The sequence below is a fragment of the Pygoscelis adeliae genome, unplaced genomic scaffold (genome assembly GCF_000699105.1).
Source record: "Pygoscelis adeliae isolate BGI_AS28 unplaced genomic scaffold, ASM69910v1 Scaffold399, whole genome shotgun sequence".
Classification (NCBI taxonomy): Eukaryota; Metazoa; Chordata; class Aves; order Sphenisciformes; family Spheniscidae; genus Pygoscelis; species Pygoscelis adeliae.
The window spans coordinates 552972-560566 of record NW_008825609.1 but is presented as its reverse complement, the minus strand read 5'-3'; the positions used below and the strand labels follow the sequence as shown (position 1 = coordinate 560566).

At 46.5% G+C, this 7595-nt stretch overlaps 1 protein-coding gene across 16 annotated transcripts in view; it reads left to right on the top strand.

Annotated features, from left to right (window-relative positions):
• RBFOX2 (RNA binding protein, fox-1 homolog (C. elegans) 2) overlaps window positions 1-7595 on the top strand; it is a 139972-nt gene that overhangs the window by 50145 nt on the left and 82232 nt on the right. The window lies entirely within an intron of this gene.

Genomic DNA, 7595 nt, shown 5'->3' with positions numbered 1-7595 from the left:
CTTTTTCCTTTTTCCTTTTTCCTTTTTCCTTTTTCCTTTTTCCTTTTTCCTTTTTCTGCGTGAGGGGCACGGGTGCGTCTGCTCCCGAGTTAGCCTAAACCCGCCTTTGAACGGCCGATCCCGAAGGTGAACGTCTTCCCAGTCATTTCTCCATCCGGCTGCGACCGTCACCGTGAGGGCTGGGAAGCCCTTGTAGGTAGCCGCAGGCGTGGGGCTGCCCGTGTCTTCCCGGGGGGAAAGCGGCTGACGTTTCCTGAGGAGCGCACCCAGCTGCCAGGGCCGTCGCGTTTCCCCCGCCTCGGAAGGGGATTTTATCGGACGGTGCTCGCCTTTTAAGGCTGTTACGTGTTTTTGGATTTTTACTTTTTTTCTTTTTTTCTTTTTTCTTTTTTTTTTTTTTTTTTTGCATGGCATCTGCAAGTCGCCACCGGAGGGAGGGGGCAAAGGGAGGAGGAGGAGAGCGGCATCGGGAGCTGGAATCCTTTGGAGTTAGGCATTATATAATGCCCCGCAGTGCCTTGCGGAGCTGGAAACCTTTGGGGGATATTCCCAAAGGCAGTGGAGGGTAGGACTCCTGGAGGGAACTTTTCTTCAAACCTGGGTTTCACAAGTTCTGTTTTTTCGTGGAGCCTTGCAGGTTTTTAGACTAGATGCTTACTGTCTTCTTGGCTTTCCTTAGCCCTGCCTGAATCCCCATTCCTTAGCTGCTGCCGAGATCCTGTGTGTCCCACTGCAAGGGGCAGCACTTTCATGGGTGCCTAGCTCAGAATGAATCTGCTGCAAGCAGTGACACCCGCTTTGACCCTTCCCGTCTCTCATCTTGCGTTGATTGTCAGTGGCTGAAAAATAGGTCTCTGTCCACTCCTAAGGTATCTTCCCAGGCTCCCAAGCCCCACCTTCTGCTTCTGCTATTTAGTCCCTTCCATTACCGATTCCTTTTTATCTGGACCAAGGCTTTCTGTTTTGAGACGGAAGAGCTCTGCAGAAATCTCCTGAGGCTTTTTGTACCTATATTTAGTTTAGCGAATGATGCTGGAAAGCTGTGTCTCTGCAGTCGGGGTCCATTTGTGTCTTGCTGCGTGCTCAGAGCGTGCCTGGTTAGATGGAGGTGTATGCCCCTAAGCTGCAGATTGGCACGTGCACATTTCAGAGAGTTGTTCTGCATAGCCTCGTATTGTAACGTGCTCTCAGCCACAACCGTTACGCACATAGCCTGTGTTTGTGCGGTGCAGAAAAGTGCCTGGGTCACCAGTACACAAGTGCGTGTAGTTTGTGCGTGCCTAGGACTGAGCACCCTGAAGCATGAGCAGGTTGGTTTGGAGATGTGCGGAGCTGGGGAGGATGGGATTCTGCTGGAGCACTGGCTGAAACAGGGGAGGGTATAAACTGCTTTAAAGGTCTGGGATATCCTAATAGACTTCAGGGAAATCTGTCTTCCACAGAAATTGTTAATTTACTGACGTGGGAAAGGAGGCATCAAGACTGTGTATTATTAGTATCGGTTGACCTTGAATTATGACTCTCTTAAGAGTATGTACTATCTAGGATAGGTTTTCAGGATTTGCGCTGCGTATTTACATGCTGATGCCGAGGAAGATGCATATTAAAATAATCAGTAAGGGAGGAGAGCTCGGACTGTCTTAGTTGGGGCCTCTGAATGGATGATGGATAGCTCTTTTATGCAGAGTTGAGGAAGACAGCGAAGGTGAGTTCAGCTGTAGCATAGTGCTGCTTCTTGCAGGGGGAGCATTTGGGTTGCTAGGCTGGTCCTTAGCAGTACTTCGCTGCAGGTTTGGCCGGGTGTGGGGCTGAAGGAGCGTGGCACATCCAGGACAATATCCCCAGCCACGTTATTCTCATTCTGCAGTGCTGTTTGAAGCAGTGGAGCGGCCTTACTTGCAACCTGTGAACGTATTTCATTTATGAAAAGTAAATTTTGTTGGTATGTTTAGCTGGTAATTGCCACTGAATGAATTCAGCATTGCTACAGTCTCTTGCTCTGTTTGGTTTAGTCTCCAGACAGCATTGCCTGCCTGGTCTGCATTCTGTTGTGTTTTAGGGAGCAAGCTCGCCCATCTTCCTTGGAAATCTGGGAAATCAGCTTCTGTATAGGCATGAGGGGCGGGAGTGTGTGGGGTGGGAAGATTAGAAACAGTGATGGGAAGAAATGGGAGATGCTGGAAGGTAGAAACATGCTTGGAAAAGAGGAAACCAAGATTGCTAATGAGAGTAAGGGCTCAGATTCATTAACAGAAAGTACCCTGGTCTTATCCCCCTTAATCCTAAATCAGTGAAAATGAGTGTTAAACAAGGCCCAGTACATCATGTGCTAATTGCAGATAAAAGAGAGAGTCTTGGGTGGATGGGAATTATATGCTAAAAGGCTTTTTCTCTGTGCGGTGCATGGTGAGGTTGCTGGCTTGCGTGGAGCACAAAGCCCTCCCTTTCTTGGACAGCCCAGTGCCTTGCTGGCGTTTTCCTCCGAATCTGTTTCCCATCAGGGCTGGGAGAGGGGGAAGGTGTCGAGCATCTCGGAGAGTGGGAAGGGAGCTGCTGCCTCCTTAAGGAGTCCCGACAGCCCATGTGGCAGCAGGCAGCGCTGGAGCACATGTGTGTGTGCGTGTATATATGTATGTATGCCTTTGTAATGAATCACCCCGCCATTGTCTGTTCCCCTCCCTGCTGCCGACGATGGAGCCTTTCACCTGGGTTGCTGCCTGCTGGTGGGCCTCCTTTTTCGATGGGAAGAGGAGGAGGAGGAGGAGGAGGAAGGGTTGCTCGCGGTAATTAAAGCCAGACCGGGGAGAGCTGCTATTTTCTGACTGCAGCACCCCGTTTTCCCTCTTTCTGCCTTGAGTTCCTATCTTTTGATGTGGGTGTAGGCAGGAACATCTGAAGGGTCCCCTTTTGTGCAGCTGTACGATCACCAGTCTCCATTTTGTGGCACCATTTGAGGCATCTTTGCTGCCCTGCCTGCCAGCATGCCCCCTCTTGTACCCCCCAGCACCCTTCAGAGGCTCCAGCCAGCGCCGTTTATCTTGGCACGTGTTTGACTTGCTATGCTCTGCCCATGGCTCAGGGAGGTGATGGCGTTTGTGGCTTTGAGACTAATTTATGTTCTTGTTAAAAGGAACCAGCAAGCAGCCTCATTTTTTCCAGAGGTTTTCTTCCCTTTCCCTTCCCCCTTCCATAACCCTTTCCCTCCCAGACTCTGTGTGTAGCTGTGAGTCAACCTTGTGCAGCCAAAAGTTGCTTGCTCGGTCAGTGATTTTTTTTTTTTTTTAATTTAAAAAAAAACAAAAGTAGAGCTCCTTAAATGGAGATCTTATTTAAATCAGAGCAGTGGCTGCTCATTAAAGACCACTCTGTTTCCTTTTCATTCCTCTGCCTCATTCCCTTTCACTATCTTTCTCTACCTCCCATTACAGTAACGGTGTGATAAAACGAATCTTTGTCTGCGCTCTATGTTGGCATCACGCAGGGGGTGTGTATTTGGAGGGGGGGGAGACAGGAGACGGGGAGCCCTGTCACGACAGCCACCTTGTGCTAGCTAAAAATGTACAATGCATCCCATTATAGGAGACCGTCCTCCTTTGTTTGAACTGTTTGCAAGGGAGACCGAGTCCCAGAACAGCCTCCCCCCTCCCATCCCCTTATGTCCGCTTTAGGATCTGTTCCCCTCCAGGCAAACTGGATGTTGCAAGGTTCCCCTGCCCCCCTAAAAGAAATAGTTTAAAAAAAAAAAAAAAGTTTTTTCTGTGCATTGTGGAAGGCTCCCTTTATTTCTCTGACTTCTCTCAGGAGCTACTGAGCTACTATTCCCCTGACCCCTTTCCTTGCTTTGAGGATTACATCTCCCTTTCCTTTCGTGCCAAGTGTCCTTGCTGTTTGCTCCTCAGTTTGGTGTTACTCTTGAAAACTTGCATGAGCTATCTGAAGGGGATCGCTCTCTTCTCTGTCCACAGCCTTGTGCTCTTCCCCTTTCTTTGCTGTTCAAAAAGCAGTGCTTGTTTACACGGTACCTGACTGTGCCTGTGCATATTCCCTAGTTTTTGCTTCACTTCTACTGTTTGTCATAGGACTTTGTTTTAGTGCTGCAGACACCAGGTCAACAGTAGAGGTTTGTGTGAGAGGAATCTCCTTTTCCAGGAGAATCGCCCCTGGGAATTGAAAGACAGATCTGCGGCTCACTTTCCTTGATGTAAAGACATGGTTGCTTGAGGTGGGGCCATGGGTTGTGCCTGTAGGTCTTGTGATATTTAGAGATTTAACTGCTGGTTGCGAAGGGCTTATTCTGAAGGGCTTGAAAATCAATAGGGCCTGTGAGAACCCTGTGAGTGGTTTTTAAAGTCCTTTTCTCTTTACCACCTTTCCTGAACACTTTCAGATGCGTTGGAGTAGAAGCGAACTGCTGTAGGCGCTTGCAGAGCAGCCTTGGGATGGCAGAAGCTGCGTTCAACGTTGCCTAGGCAGGATGGCGATGTAAAAGGGAACTTGATACAGCAGTGCCATTTCCTTAAGTCCCTGTCCTAGAAATAACCTCGCTGCTCCCTAATGCATTTCTTCTGCAGACGACTAGGTAACTAATCCCCTGGTACCTGGGGGTTGAGAAATGAGGATGCCTAAGTTTGCCACAGTACGCCCTGTGATATTCGGATGACAAGGCTGTGTAAATTTAACATCCTGTTTTATTGTTACTTCACAAATAAATAGTTCTTAAAATATCTGGATTAGTGAAAAGGTTGTAGTGAGCTACCAAAAAATACTAAAAGTTGAAGGTTGAGAAGGAGGGAAGCCCTTAAAACCAGCAACATCTTTCCCTGCAGGTTATTAATTCATGATGGCTCCATTGCACTTAATTAGTATCGACCAGCCTTCTACTATAAAATTCTAACACCAGTGCGAAAGGGGGCTGCAGCGGGGGGACTGATGTTTTTTTAGACCTGGACTCTGGTCTTATTAACTGCTTCAGGTAAAATGCTTGATGTTCCTGTTTTAGATACATTTTCAGCCGATGAAGTGTGCAGCTAGCTGCCCCTTCGCAATGAGTTCCTTAACCTATTTGTCTCCCAGCTGCAAAGTCACAGAATTCATTAACAAGCATCCCTTGAAGGTCTAAATACCAGGGAGGAGGTGGTTAATTTGCCTCAGTCTGCTCTCAAATATTATTTAAAAGGATGTGGTCAGGTATTCTTCCTATCTGACATGTTCCCTGGAATCAGAGTAGAGAAATGTTAACTTTCCTATCAAAATTATTTTGGCTTGCTCCTCTAGAGTTGTTTATGATCCTGTGCCGTGCAGGATGGTTTTTTGCTGGGCTGCTGGAGGTTGCGCTATGACCAGTGAGGGCTGGAGATGTATGGGCTGGTTTTGTAGGGTTCACAGAAGCTAGAGCAATTAATGCTCAACTGAAAGCTTTTTGAAAAAATAGTGCGCTTTGCCTATATAAAAGAAAATAGGACAAATGCTGGGCCCGTTCAACAGTGTGCTTTGTTTAAAATACGTGATTTTTTTTTTTCTTTTTCTTTGCAAAACTGTCCATTGAGCGATATTATTCACAAACTGAATTGAGAGTTATCAAGATGGTAATGGGAAGGCACTTCAATTCCGGGGCATTTCCATATTTTAACTTGGGAAAGAAACCTTCATTTGTTCTCTTTATTTCTGTGTCTATTTATGATAGTCTTTAATCACATGATTGCATGCTATTTTTTTCCACAAGAAAGGAAAGAAAAACCAGACAACCCTCCACCCGTCCCCATCAGCTCCAGTATATGTGGCACCACGATGACCTCTGCAAGTATCGGTAGCAGGGTTGGCCGTCCCAGATGCATCCCACAGACCTCTGCCACTTACACTGAATGTGTAATTAGCTGTCATTTTCTGTGCAGGCCAGCTTGATCTGTGTTTGCCAGTTGGTTTTGTATATTTGCTGACAGCAGAGGAATGGTGACTTTTTGCAATATTAGGCTCTGGTTTAGGCTTTGGGAGCGTACACTAGTTAGGCATATTTTCCCCTCTCTTCCATCCCTGCATGACCTCTCCTGTCTCACCTCTGCTGTCCATCGTGGATGGGTCTTCTTCCTGTCACTCTCTCCTCATGATCCCTGGTCAGTAGCTTGTCCCATGCAAGTCCATGTCCATGCTGTCCCTGTCTCCATTCCTCTCCAGTTACTTGTCATCCTGTTTCGGCACACTATTTCTTTACCTTGATTGTTTCAGTTCTTTCTTAGCTGATTTTTAGGCCTGCTTATTCTTTCTCTGCTTCTCCTCCTCCTCCTCCCTGTCCTCACTACAGTCTCCTCGTCATATGCTTTTTCAACTTCTCCACCCACTCCTTGCATTCCTCATTTAGTTTGCCTTTTCTGCTCCTGCTGCAGTCAAACTTGTCTGATCTATCCCTCTTCCCCCCGTCACTAAGTCTGTCCTCTTGGCGCTCAGGCTTCTTGTCCCAATTTACTTTCCTTCTGCTACACTTCCAGATCTGTTTCTTGGGTTTTTTTTGGATTTGAGGTGGGTAACTGCTACTCCATGTTACTTGATCCCTACAAAAGGGATGGTGCAAAGTACAGGAGGCAGGTCATCTCCCTGCTGTCATTGATCTCCAGACCTGTATCGGACATGGCCTGTATCCCCTGTGAAGCTGTGGATGAGCCCTGAACAAGAGCATGAAATCACAGAAAATGGGGTGCAAGTGGCACTGCCAGCCACCCTTAAGAGTGTCTCTATTTCCTGTTAGAATAAACTATGTCTAAACCACTCCTGATGGCAAGTAACCTGCCTTAAAAACATCTGCGTTGCCACTGCCAGCCTTGACAATCCAAGTCCTTTCCTTTCTGAGCATTGCAGAGTCTTTCCTAATATTTAACATAAAGCTTGTTGCCACCATTTGTTCTTTCCATGATAAATATGAAGAACGGATTGGTTCTTTCCTTTTTGGCAGGTTTTGCATATTGGATTTTTTTTTCTTGTTTTTAGCCTTTTTTGGACCATCATATATGGCTTTACTAGCGGATTTAGTTGATAAAATGTAAGACAAGCACTGTAGTTTCCATAGTTTTGTTATAATGTTGGTTAGATTTTGGTGGCTTTTTAGTATGGTTGCTAAATATAGATCCCTGAGATGCAAATTTTTCTGTTAAATATGAAGTCCTTGTAGGCTTTTCAAAGTGTGTGGGGTGTGGTCCCCCTCCCCTTAATCATAAACAAGACAAAATATTCCCTCTACTTCTTTCTTGAGTTGGATTGATAGGGCTGAAGCAACAACAACAAAAAAAAATTACCAACCCCGAAATCAAATGTAGATAGCATGAAAAAAATTTAAGTTAGAATGATTTCTCAGAATTATAAACAACTGAAAACAGGGTCTTACAACGGGAAGTATCGGCCAGCTTGGCTCTACCAGCCCTGCCTGTAATGGAGACTTTCACCCTGAGTAGCCTCTAAATACCTAACTGGAATTGCACTCCAAGTAGAGTCTAATCTGAGGGTGCACGGAGACCCCAAAAGCGTCCGAGTAATTGCGAGGGTAATCTTCTAGCCCCTTCTGACGACTGCCCTCGGTATGGGAGTCTTGAGTATGGTTAAAACCCTCT